Here is a 13,488-nt window from a genome sequence, read left to right as displayed (position 1 = left end):
CCCTTTAGACCCTCCAAGCTTATTCTAAACACAAAGTACAGTTTGGGAACAAATAAACATGAATGCAGACAGTCTGTTACAAAGGTAGCCTGGGGGAAAAGCAAGCCTGGTTTGTTTGTCTAAGCTCCTGACAGTGGGTCCTCTTTTTCTAGATATCATCCAGTAGTTTCCCAGATCTGTTTCCTATTTTCAAACAAATGCTTAGTTTCTCAAAGTGCCTTCAGACTGCATTGGGGGTGGGAGGCAGATTATCTCTGATACTATGACCCTTTAAGAAACAAAGTATGAAGCTTCCCTGGTGGGTTAGTGCTAAAGTATCCACCTGCCAACCCAGGAGACCACAGGTTTCATCCCTGGTCTGGAAGGATCCCACATGACATGGAGCAACTAAGCGTGTGCATAACTTCTGAGCCTGTGCTCTGCAACAAGAGAAGCCATCCTGGTGTGGAGCCCAAGTACAACTAGAGAGTAGCTCTCCAAAACTAGCAACGAAGACCCAGCACAGCCAAAAATAAAATTTAAAAGTTTTTTTAAAATTTTGTCTGTCTGTTTGTTTCTTTCGTTGTATGGGGCAGGGGTGCAAACGGTTATCAGGGTTTTGTTAAAGTACAGTGATAGCGTAATCACTACCACATCCAGGTACAAGGTGAGTCTATGGGTCTACCTAGAGCCTACATGGTACAAACCACCTTACACTAAGAAAGGCAAATTATGCTTAACACTTTGCCCTTTATAAACCCCTTGAGAAGTATTCATTTTTCAGGCTAGTATCTCCCTCAAAAGCCAACTCAACCTCTTTTTATGAATAAAAAAATCAAATCTTAACTTTTACTCTAATTAAACATAAGCAATTCCTGAACTTATGCATCTTGGGGTTTTATTAAAAGTCTGATGATCCCAAGAATTAGAAATGATAAATTTATATTTTTTTCCAAGCTGTCTTCAATAAGTTATTTGTAGGTCATGTTCATCAAGTCCCAACTTAAGTCAGAGATGACATAAAAACTACTCTCCTTCTTTCATAGACATCTGGCCTCCAAATGTTCAAGATGATCAAAAAGAAAAGGGTTTTGGGGATTTACATATGTTCTCTAGCTCAAACACCTTGTCAGGACCTGGGTCACCTCTGTCTCTACAGCAAGTCCATCTCTCCTTAGGAAGAGGATAGAAAAGAAGATGTATTTTTTTCAGATTGAAATCTCTTGACAGCATATAGAGCCAAAGCAGGCTACTTCCCAAATATCTCTGCTCCTGAAATCCTCACTTTTATAATCTCCTCCTTGTTGAGTAGGACCACCGTGGTCTGCCTGATGTCAGATTTAGCCTTCACTTCCCTGGTGGCTCAGAGGTTAAAGCATCTGCCTGGAATGCTGGAGACCTGAGTTCAATCCCTGGGTCAGGAGGATCCCCTGGAGAAGGAAATGGCAACCCACTCCAGTATTCTTGCCTGGAGAATCCCATGGAAGGGAGGAGCTTGGTGGGCTCCAGTCCATGGGGTCGCAAAGAGTCGGATGCGACTTCACTTTCACTTTCAGAAGGTAAGATAGGAACGTAAAAGGCAGCGCACACATGGGAAAATACTTTTAATTTACTGTATGACTTTCTTCAATATGATACATAATCCTGATTGGAAGAAGAATGAGCTTCCCACCTTGGACATTAATAACCAGTTAAAATATTATTTACGGTTAAACAGTTATTTAAACTCTTAAATAACCAGTTTAGCTTGCTACTAGGAGCTGCTATCTATACCACCTACAAGAAGAATCCAATTCCATTGCTCAGGACAACAACCTTTACTGGCCTCAGACATCAGCAACAGCTACATACTAAACTAATTATCATATGTAGATAATTTTTATCTTCCCATTTTGAACTGTGGTGTTGGAGAAGACTCTTGAGAGTCCCTTGGACTGCAAGGAGATCAAACCAGTCAATCCTAAAGGAAATCAGTCCTGAATGTTCATTGGAAGGACTTATGCTGAAGCTCCAATACTTTGGCCACCTGATGCAAAGAACTGACTCATTAGAAAAGACCCTGATGCTGGGAAGGAATGAAGGTGGGAGGAGAAGAGGATGACAGAGGATGAGATGGTTAGATGGCATCACTGACTCGATGGACATGAGTTTGAGCAAGCTCCGGGAATTGGTGATGGACAGGGAAGCCTGGCATGCTCCAGTCCACAGGGTCGCAGAGTCGGACACGACTGAGCAATTGAACTGATCTGAACTGAATAGCCCTGAGGAATAATATTACTGTTCTCATTTTACAGATAAGAAAACCAAGGCTCTAAGAGGTTAAATGACTGGTCCAAAGTCACACAATAAGTGGAAGAGGTAGAATTTAAATCCAGGTCTGTTCTGGGCTATGTTCTTTAACACTGTACTATGCTATTGCTATGGGTTTACTATTAGATATATTAACTGTATAACATGGATGGCAAATAAAAATGTAAAACTTAACTATCCTAGAATTGAAGTTTCTTCTGTACCTTTCTTCTTCCTAACTAGTGACTAACACAGTTACTGATTTTATGACTGCCATACAAATGAAGCTTCAGGTTTGCCCACATTCATTCCTAATCCAAGAGGGAAGAGTGAGGTCCCTTTAACAAGGCTGGCAGGGCTAAATGAGGCCCACAGGGAGCAGCCTCAAACATAGCACAGAGGCCTGAGGACACAGTGATCCATCTGTCTTACTGAGAGCACAAGTTTGATGCGTATCAACTCTAAACACTAGTTCTCTTCCTTCTAGAGGAAATTGGCCCATATTGAAAGGAAAGCAATTAGGTTGTAACATATAGGCAAACCAGAGCTGCTGTGGTCCTTTACTCTGCCTTGCTGTTTTCTGCATTCATTGTATAAGACCAAGACCAAACTTAAGCAGGCAATTTGAAAGCCCAGGAGAAATTAAAAATTTCTGTTGCTATACTTTAAAACAGGACATTCACCCCAGCTTTATGCAGTCATTACACTTGGAGCAACTTTTTCAATCCAAATTCCCTCATAGTCTAGTAAAATATTTCATTGTTCAATGGCAGCAAGAAGAGAAAACAATTACAGGTTTATCAGAGATTACCACTCTGTCAGGTCTCCTCCAGGGGCCCTGAAGGGAAGTAAAAGGAAATACTAAAGAAAACTAAATTCTGAATTGACATTAGCAAAGTCTATAGATGATAGAAAAAGACTGAAGGGTCAATAGCCAAAGCTTTTGGAGAAGAGTAAAATAATCCCTAAAGAGTATCAGTAACAGGACTGGTAAGCAACTCTCCCTGTTCCCTGAGTGTACAGAATCCTACTTCTTCACCTTTCCCCAGCAGCTGGAAATTTTTTTTTTTTTTAATAGCAGCATATCACAAATTCTTAGTGACAATAAGTCTGAGGAATCTTATTCTGCCTCAGCCACCTTTTGTGTTAATGGGCTCAAGAACGTTATGAATAGGGACATTTCCACTTTACTGATGGGAAAAACAGACACTGAAAATATAATCAACAAGGGCCATGACAATACTCTAACCACCTGCCATTGCTGCCTGTAAAGACATGACTGTGAGCTAGAGAATGAACAAACAGAGTTTATGGGAGCAGCCGTACTCTGCGAAGTCACACGTTACTTGTTCTGAAAGGTACCCAGAGAACCTTCAAGACAGCTGAATCTAGAGGAACAATCCTGAAAGGGTTAGGAAACAACCTTTCAGAAAACATGGGACAGAACCTGGGTTCAGCCAACACCTGTTTCTCCAACAATATCTGTCTCTCTCATTTTATTCTAACCTCATACAATACAAAAGCTGCATTATTCTGGTAAAGTTGCATTCCAGCCCAGAGTGCACAGTTCATGTTTTTCACAGCCCACATGCCTCTTTGTGATGGATGGCCACTTTATAATGAAAAACTTTATGCTCAATCAATTTATAAATAATGAGTCTTCCATTACATGGCATTAAAAACAAACCTCAAATCAGAAAGACTCAGAAATAAACAAGGAATAGGAACAAAAGTGATTGCTGGAAAGATAGGAAGAACTCAAGAGAATGCTCTGTAATTCCTTCATTCCTAAAGAATACACAGTCCTAAGGAGAATTTGGTATCAAAAAAGGTATTAAATTTCAAAAATACTGTTGAAACAACTGAACGCCCATATGCAAAAAAAAAAAATTTTTTCCCCTAAACCTCATGTTACACAAAAATTAACTCAACATAGATCATAGGGGTAAATGAAAAGCATAAATCTGCATAATTTTTAGAAAGAGTACTTCGATAGGACACCAAAAGCAAAATGCACGAAAGAAAAAAACTGGACTTCAATAAAAACAAAATGTCTATTCTATGAGAGACTGTTAAGAGAATGAGAAAACAAGCTACAGATTGGGAGGAAATATTTAAATAACTGTATAAATTATAATTAAAATTGCAATAAAGGACTTGAATCCAGAATAGACTTAAGTCTTTAAACTCAACAATAAGAAAACAACTCCCATCAAAAAATGGGCAAAAGACTTGGACAGACAGATCACCAAATGGTGTTTGATGTCACTGGCCATTGCCTGACTGACTGAAGTGACTGAAGTCGCTCAGTCATGTCCGACTCTGCGGCCCCATGGACTGTAGCCCACCAGGCTCCTCCATCCATGGAATTTTCCAGGCAAGAGTACTGGAGTGGGTTCCCATTTCCTTCTCCAGGGGATCTTCACTGGCCATTAGGGAAAGGCAAATTTAACCCACTTTGAGACACCACTGCTGACTTACTGACTTAATGAAAGTACTGAAAATATCAAACATTAGAGAGGCTGTGGAGAAATCAGAATCCTCATGCTAGTGGGAATGCAAAATGGTATAGGACTCTGGAAAAACAGTTTGGCAGTTTCTTACAAAACCAAACATACACTTATTCTTTCACCCAGAAATCCTATTCCTGGATATGTATCCCAGAGAGATGAAAACCAATGTTCTTTACACAAAAACCTGTACCCAAATGTTTACAGCGGCTCTATGCGTACTTGTCCCAAAATGGAAAAGCCCAGTGTCATTCACCTAGTGAATGGATAAGCAAATTGTGGTAGAAACACGCAATGGAATACTACTTGGCAGTAAAAAGGGAACAGGCTATTGATTTAGGTAGCAGTTTAGACAAATCAGCCTGAAAAGGTTACATACTGTAGGATTCCATTTATATGAACTCTTTGGTAAAACTGTGGTAAGAGACTAGATCAGTGGTTCACGGGAGTTGGGGTGAGGGGGGGCTGTGATTACATAGGAATAACAGAGGGAGTTTTCTGGGGTGATGAGACTGTTCTGTATTCCAACTGACACAGTGCTTACAGGGATCTATGTGTATGTAAAAACTCATAGATACGTGTACTAAAAAAGTCAATTTTACTATATGATAATTAAAATTAAAAAAAAATTTAAGTACCAAAACAATCTTAACATACAAATCTCAGCCTAGTTCATACCAAGAATGGCATCCATGTGAGGCAGCGGAATATCAGGCCCTGCCTTCTAAGACTGAGGTCTGAAGACACTGAGATCAGGTTTAAGGGAATGGCCACCTATGAACACGGACCTGAATTCTGAAAAGCCCTTTCCTCTGTGGAAAGGCTAGACTGGCATGGGGAGCCTATTTCTTCTGTCCCTGGGCTCTTCTAACCAATATTAGAAAAAAATTTGTTATTGGAACTTGTTCTTTCAAAACCTTCAGTTGAAGCAGCCCTGCAGAGACAGATCTCACTTCCATCAATTTCAAGCCTACTGAGAAGCTTTGGTACATTAAGTGGGCTTTGGGAGCCCACACCCTAACTTTTTGTTTCTTGCTTTAACCTTTGGCTCCCAAAAATTCATTCCCTAAGACCTAGGTAAGATAGAGGCATTAAAAATATAGAGAAAGAATTTTACCAGGGCATAATTTATTTTCCATAATATTTGATACACAGTATACCAAATCCTAAGTGGCTAAAGGCCCTTGGGAATATTAACATCACTAAGGGAAATGATGATTTCTACTGCATTCAGCTTCAAGGAGAAAAGGTAGGGGCAAAAACCAAGAGTGGGAAGGGGCTTTCATCTGCCACAGACTGACTACCCCCTGATCAAGAAGCATCTGGGCCACCAAAGGCCCCTCTCCTACATGATGATGCTCGTTTACCTCCATCAAATGTATCAAGTCACAGCACATACATTATTACCTAGCCATGTCCTGAAAAATCTCTAATCCAGCATCCATTAGATTAAATCTGAATTCTGCTGGCCAAGCCCCAGCCTCTCAGGGGGCTGGCATAAAATAGGGAGGCTGGAGTAGGGTTTCAAACACCTGTTTCAGCTTTTTAAGTGTCCGGTTCAGGCCACTGTGCTCTGGCAGCAGGGACCCTGATGATACGGGTTCTCTTCTCCTGCCAAATCCTCAATTTAAAGAGCCTAGCCCCCCAGGGGAGGAAAAGATAGACTGGGGGTTATAGCCACCTTGAAGAAATGTTTCTTTCAAACACATATCTCCCCTGTGATCCAGCAATTTCATCCTTAAGTATTTGTCTAAGAGAAACTAAAACACATGTTCATAAATAGACTTGTATAAGAACGTTCATAGCAACCTATTCATGAAAGACAAACACTAGGAACACTCAAAATATCCTTCAATAAGAAAATAAGTTAATTCTCTTATGGTTTACCCATACAACTGCATACTACTCAGTAAAACAGAATGCATCAACCCCCCCAAAAAACTAGTGATATATGCAACAACATGGATGAATTCCAAAAACATCCTAAGTGAAAAGAAGCTAGATACAAAAGAGAATATCTTATGTGATTCCATTTATAGGAAATTCAAAATGAAAACTAAGGTATGGTAATAGAATATAGAAAGTGGTTTTGTGTATGTGTGTGTGGGTTAACTTAAAGGGGGCATGAGGAAACTGTCTCGGGTAATGAAAATGTTATATATCTTTTTTTAAAGATGGTTAATGAATGTCTATTATCAACTGAACACCTAAGGTCAGTGTACTTCACTGTATGCTAATTGTATTTCAACTTAAAAAAAAAAGAAGAGAGAACTAGGGGTGCTTGGGATCAGCCTCTCCTATTGGGATTATTTAGGAGAATGAAGACATAGAAGAGAAGAAGCAGATTTGCTTCTTAGCTCACCATTCTGGGAGCAGAGGCTCAACAGCGAGCTGAATTGCCACCTCAATGCCCCTTGGGCAACCTTTGGGGAAAGAAGAGATTTTCAAGTTGTAACTAATATACCCTTAGTGAGACCCTATGGTTCCTCAAAGGAGTGTCACTGAAATGTCTTCCAGTGTTTACTTCCCCATTGATAAAAGTATAATCAGGGTTCAATTTAGAAGTTCACAAAGAAAAAGTTAGGCCCTCACTACTTAAAATTCAGGGACTTAGTGGTCTAGTGTTTAAGAGTCTGCACTTCCACTATAGAGGGCACAGGTTTAATTCCTGGTTGAGGAACTGATATTCCACAGGCTGAGCGGTGTGGCCAAAAAATAAAAATAAAAAATAAAAAAAATCACAGTCTTAAAAAACATATTATAACCATAGTAACAGACAAGCAAGTCAGAGCTCTAGTTCCAGAGCCGTCACCACTCTGTCATGAGACGTTATATAAAGCATGACCTCTAAGCCACAGTTCCTGCTCAATAAAATGGGCCTGAATGACATCTATGCTTCACCTTAGCTCTACCACTGTATTATTTTAATACTCTTATAAGTTCATATGACCTCCAGGATCAGATGGGGAAGGCAAGCCTTGTAATCCTTCTCAGCATTGTTATAGATTCATCCTTTAGTTTAATGAGAGCCACCCCCTCCCCAACCAGAGGGATTCTGCATTTCATGTGAAATGATTTCACTCCTCTAACACACTTACAGAGTTAGATTCAAAGAAAATAGCTTACAGCTTAGGAATATAAGAAGCTGCTTACATGGCAAACCCAAGGTGGTGCAGCATAAAAGAAGAGTGCTGTGCTGAGTCGCTCAGTCGTGTTCAACTCTTTGCGACCCCATGGGCTGTAGCCCGCCAGGCTCCTCTGTCCATGGGGATTCTCCAGGCAAGAATACTGGAGTGGATGGCCATGCCCTCCTCAGGAATCTTCCCAACCCAGGTCTCCCGCCTTTCAGGCAGATTCTTTACTGTCTGAGCCACCAGGGAAGTCTATAAAAGAAGAGTAGGTATCCTCAAAATCCAGTGGGAAGACTGGAGAAGAAAACAAACATGTATTGAGTGCCTATTATGTGCTAGGTATGCACTGTACTAGACTCCTTGCATGTATCATTTTGTTTACTCCTCATGAGAACCCTAGTAACACAAGTTTTTAATCCCCATTTTACAGATGAAAAATGGAAGTTCAAACAGGTCAAGTAACTGTCAAGACCCTGATGCTGGCAAAGACTGAAGGCAGGAGGAGAAGGGAATGACAGCGAGATGGTTGGATGGCATCACTGACTCAATGGACATGAGTTTGAGCAAGCTCTGGAAGATGGTGAAGGACAGGGAAGCTTGGTGTGCTGCAGTTCATGGGATCACAAAGAGTTGGACATGACTGAGTTAATGAACAACAACAAACTTCCAAGACAACCCAATGGTAGAGATGGGATTTGAGCCCAGGTCTATTCAGCTCTAAAAGTTACACTTGTCTCCACAACCATTTGGCAGGAAATAAGTTGGAGATCCTACATCTCCAAAGGGCCCTAGCATTTTTTCCTTCTTGTAAATAACTCATTTCACACATGTCATGTAGCTCTTGGCACTATACAGAAGAAAGGGTTAAACCTACTGTTAGGAAGAGGAAATTCCCTGGAAAATTGAAACACATGCTGCAGCTCTGACTAAATTTCACACCCGTTCTGTTGAGCAACATCCATACTGTGTGAGAAAAGATTCCTTCCCCATCACCCCAGCCCCATTCTTTATTCATTCTATCACCTGCTGCCTTCCTTCAGACTAAGCTGAGAGGGAGGAAGGGAGGAAGACTATACATCTTTGCTTAGTGCACATTTAAGCTAGAGGTTAGTACACCCAGGGTAGGAAGAAGTACGTGTGAAAAGAGAAAAGGAATGACACTTTCTCATTTCTGCTTGGACCAGCATAGGAGGGAGCTCTTATGATAAGCTACAATGAAGAAAGTGGTTAGACTTCTGCTGGGGAGGAGAAGAGGGGAGGCTGTTCTTCCTGGAGAGTAGGCAGAATTCAGAAGAACAAGGCCAATGTACACCTGTCCCCTTGTCTGGAATTTCATGCTCAAGTGAACGCTGTATTTCTGTCCATGAGACTTATGCCTCACCCAGGAGAGCAAATGGGAAGGTGGAAACAACTTTTTTCTCTCTGCCACCCTCTTCATAACAGATTCTAATTCCCAGTCCCAAATAACAATAAGTATAGTTATTTGGTACTGGAAGCTGACTGGATGAAAGAAGCTTGTGGGAATTTAAGAGCCTAGGCTACCTAGTGGCTACTTGGTATAAAAGAAGGAAGAAAAGAAAGGTAAGGAGAGGTAATGCCATTATGATAATCTCCAAAGACAGTCCCATACAACACCACCCCTCACATGGCTTCCTCCCATCAAGAGGTTCCCCTTGAATTTGGTCTGTGACTGCGTTGACAGATATAATGCAGGAGAAGGGACAATCTGAGACTTCAGTGCCCAGGCACTAAAAAGGCTTTGAAGTGTCTATTTCATTTTGGCAATCTGAACTGCCATGTACCAATTCTAAGCTACTCTATGAGAGGTCATGAGGGAAAGCCCTGGAGACTGAAGCATCATATCAAAAGAAGCCACATGGCACCACACATCTAAGCCACAGTCATAGCTGACTGCAACCTCAAGAAAGACCCTAAGTGAGAGCATCAGAAGAACTGCCCAGCTGAGCCCTAGTCAACCCATGGAATTGTGAGATATAATAAAATGGTTGTGCTTTAAGCCACAAACTTTTAAAGTGGTTTGTTAGGTAGCAACAGATAACTGAAACAGCTAGCTTTTGTTAAAAATGAAGCTAGTATTCTTTTGTCCTGGGCATATAACATAAACTCTATCGCATAAACAAGGAAAATCTACCCAATTTTAGTTAAAAAGAATTTATATTGGGGGGAAATCTCATTCCATTAGCAATTGAAGATTTAAAAAAATCTAAGAATAAACTTAAGAAATTTATGGTACATAAACGGGGGAAAGAAGAACCTAAAAATTTTACTAGAGTTACAAAAGAAGTCATGAATAAATGTGGAAGCAAAAACACGTTTCTGGACAGGGAGGCAAACATATATTATAAAGATGTAAAGTCTCCCCATATTAACTGACATTTAAAAATCAAAATCCCAATTGGAATTTTTAAAAGAACTTGAGTAAGTGACCCTGTACTTCATGTGAAAGAATAACCAGATAATGATAGCCAGAATATTTTTAAAAATAACTAATAAAAGTTTGTAGTATCATTTTAGAATGAGTTACAAAACTATAACAAATAAGCACGTATAATACTAGCAGAATAGGCAGAATAATATGTAATATATGATAAAAGAAAATTCAATAAATGGTCCTGTAACACACGGTTAATTATTAGGGAGTAAAAGTCACATTCCTGCTTCATTTCACTTGACAAAATAAATTCTATGTGATTAAAAGAAGATAGTAATTAATTCACTCAACAAATATTTATGAGCACCAACTGTGTAGCAGTCACTGGGATGGATAAGAGAAATATAGCGGTCAACAATGCAATGCAATCCTTTCCTATGTAGTAGAAGAGAAAGACATTAGGGCTCATATAAGTGCTAAAAGTATTCAAGAGTTAAATATAAAAACTGAAACATTAACAGGTGAAATAAAGTGACCTGACATGAAGGAAAAGTAGTTATAAGATTCATCAACATATGCTTAGCAGAAGAAAAGGAAACGGAAGTAGAGCTGAAAAGGCTGAATACCAGGGGCCTTCAGAGGAAAGCACCAGTGAGAAACAAGCTCTGAAATGGAAGCATCAGGTGGAGGGTGAGAAAAAAGAAGAAAATAAAATGGAAGAGGAGGAAATCATTGAAGAACTAACATTAAGATCATCTCCCAATCAAATGATAATGATTTTCCTAGATCAACAGGACCCTCACTAAGAACATAGCACAATGACTAGAAAGAGACATCAAGTGTTTATTTACATCAAGTGTTTTAGAATACTGAAACAAAGAGAATGCAAAAACACTTCGAGCTCAAACACACAGGACTGAGAGTCAGTGGTATCAGACTACTCAAGAGCAACACTGGAAATGAAGAGACAAAGAAGCAAAGCCACCACATTCTGAAAGAAAATAATTTCCAAACTAGGATTCTATATCCTGTCAAATCTTCACTCAAGAGCAGTGCAGAATACAAATAGTTTCAGATATACAGTCTAAAAGAATTTACATACCAAATGTCTTTTTCTAGGAGCCTTTGGAGGATTTTTAACCCAAATTGAGAGAGTAAAACAAAAAGGAAATGGACATGGAATCCAGGAAAAAGGAGTCCCGAGAAAAGTGAAGGGAAGTTTCAGGATGACAGCTGTACCTCATGCCTAGAGAGCAATCGATGCAGAATGGAAGAAGAGGCTAGCAGGCACTGATAAAGATTCTCCAAGAAGAGAGAAAAATGGAGTAGAAGATAAAAATGGAAGAGACAAGAATGGAGTGTTTGATCATGTGGGAAAACAATATTCAGAGTTAAAAACTGTATTGTAGAGCTTGAGAAGAAATAGTAATACTAACATAGAAAATTAAGCATATTTTTCAAAAGGGAGTAACATCTGACTTGTAGTAAATAATACTTAAGATCTTAATAAGGTAAAGACTGAATATTGATTTAGCCAACTGGAGAGAGAACTATTATATATTGGGAGGATGGAGGGAAGGAAAATAAGTGTCAAGCAGCACTGCAGAAGTGCTATATTTCTATATCTAGGAGTAGGAAGTCAACAGATAGTGGTTCAAATGTTTAAAATCTATTTTTTTTTAAAAAGTTGTGCTGTTCAGTCATGTCTGACTCTCTGCAACCCCAGGGACTACAGCACGCCAGGCTTCCCTGTCCTTCACTATCTCCCTATCTTTAAGTTTGCTCAAATTCATGTCCATCGAGTTGGTGATGCTACCTACCCATCTTATCCTCTGCTGCCCTCTTTTCCTTTCCCCTTCAATCTTTCTCAGCACCAGGACCCTTCCAATGACTCACCTCTTTGCATCAGGTGGCCAAAGTACTGAAGCTTCAGCATCAGACCCTCCAATGAATATTCAGGGCTGACTAAATTCATTTAGTGTTGACTGGTTTGATCTCCTTGCAGTCCAAGGGACTCTAAAGAATCTTCTCTAGCACCAAAGTTTGAAAGCATCAATTCTTCAGTGCTTAGCCTTCTTTATGGTCCAATTCTCACATCCATACAAGAATACTGGAAAAACCACAGCTTTGACTATATTGACCTTTGATGGCAAAATGATGTCTCTGCTTTTTAATATGTTGTCTAGGATAGCCCAGTTGGTAAAGAATCCGCCTACAACACAGAAGACCCCAGTTCAATTCCTGGGTCAGGAAGATCTGCTGGTGAAGGGATAGGCTACCCACTCCAAGGTGGCAAAGAGTCGGACACGACTGAACAACTTTCACTTTTATGCTGTCTAGGTTTGTCAACAGCTTTCCTTCCAAGGAGCAACTGTCTTAATTTTACAGCTGCAGTCACCATCCACAGTGATTCTGGAGCCCAAGAAAATAAAATCTGTCACTGCTTCCATTTTTTTCCCTTCTATTTGCCATGAAGTGATGGGACCAGATGCCATGATCTCAATTTCTGAATGTTGAATTGTAAGCCAGCTTTCTCACTCTTCTCTTTCAACCCCATCAAGGGGCTCTTTAGTTCCACTTCTTTCTGCCATTAGAGTGGTATCACCTGCATATCTGAAGTTGCTGATAATTCTCCCAGCAATTTTGATTCCAGCTTGTGATTTATTCAGCCCAGCATTTCGCATGATGTACTCTGCATGTAATTTAAATAAACAGGATGACAATATACAGCCTTGTCATACTCCTTTCCCAATTTTGAACCAGTTGTTGTTCCACATAAGATTTTAACTGTTATTTTTAGATCCATGTACAGGTTTCTCAGACAGATAAGGTGGTCAGGTATTCCCATCTCTTTAAGAGTTTTCCATAGTTTGTTGTGATCCACACTGTCAAAGGTTTCAGGATAATCAATGAAGGAGAATTAGATGTTTTCTGGAATTCCCTTGCTTTCTCTTTTTCTGGATTCTCTTGCCTTTTCTAAGCAGATCATGTCCCACCTTAAACTATACTCAGGAAAAGAACAAAGAGCCTCTCAAAAGTATGATCTAAACACAGAGGTAACTGACAAGAGACTACTGTCCTCACTTGGATATGAATTAGTATGTCACACTGAAATCAAGTGGATAAAAGGAAGAGCAAAGAAAACTGAGTACAAGCAATAAAGAGAATTACCACTGCTCACCTTGCA

The 13,488-nt window shown here is 39.9% G+C and overlaps 1 protein-coding gene across 18 annotated transcripts in view; it reads right to left on the bottom strand.

Moving 5' to 3' along the window:
• GBF1 (golgi brefeldin A resistant guanine nucleotide exchange factor 1) overlaps nucleotides 1–13,488 on the bottom strand; it is a 124,602-nt gene that overhangs the window by 44,985 nt on the left and 66,129 nt on the right. For 5 of the 18 annotated variants that reach the window (XM_069567366.1, XM_069567370.1, XM_069567371.1 and 2 more), the window contains one exon: nucleotides 7,932–8,161. The exons of the other annotated variants lie outside the window; for them this stretch is intronic. The gene's annotated coding sequence lies outside the window, so the exon portion shown is untranslated. The remainder of the gene's footprint in view (nucleotides 1–7,931; nucleotides 8,162–13,488) is intronic. 18 annotated transcript variants of the gene reach the window in all.

Source organism: Ovis canadensis, chromosome 22 (genome assembly GCF_042477335.2).
Source record: "Ovis canadensis isolate MfBH-ARS-UI-01 breed Bighorn chromosome 22, ARS-UI_OviCan_v2, whole genome shotgun sequence".
NCBI lineage: Eukaryota > Metazoa > Chordata > Mammalia > Artiodactyla > Bovidae > Ovis > Ovis canadensis.
This window is presented reverse-complemented; position numbering and strand designations above follow the sequence as displayed.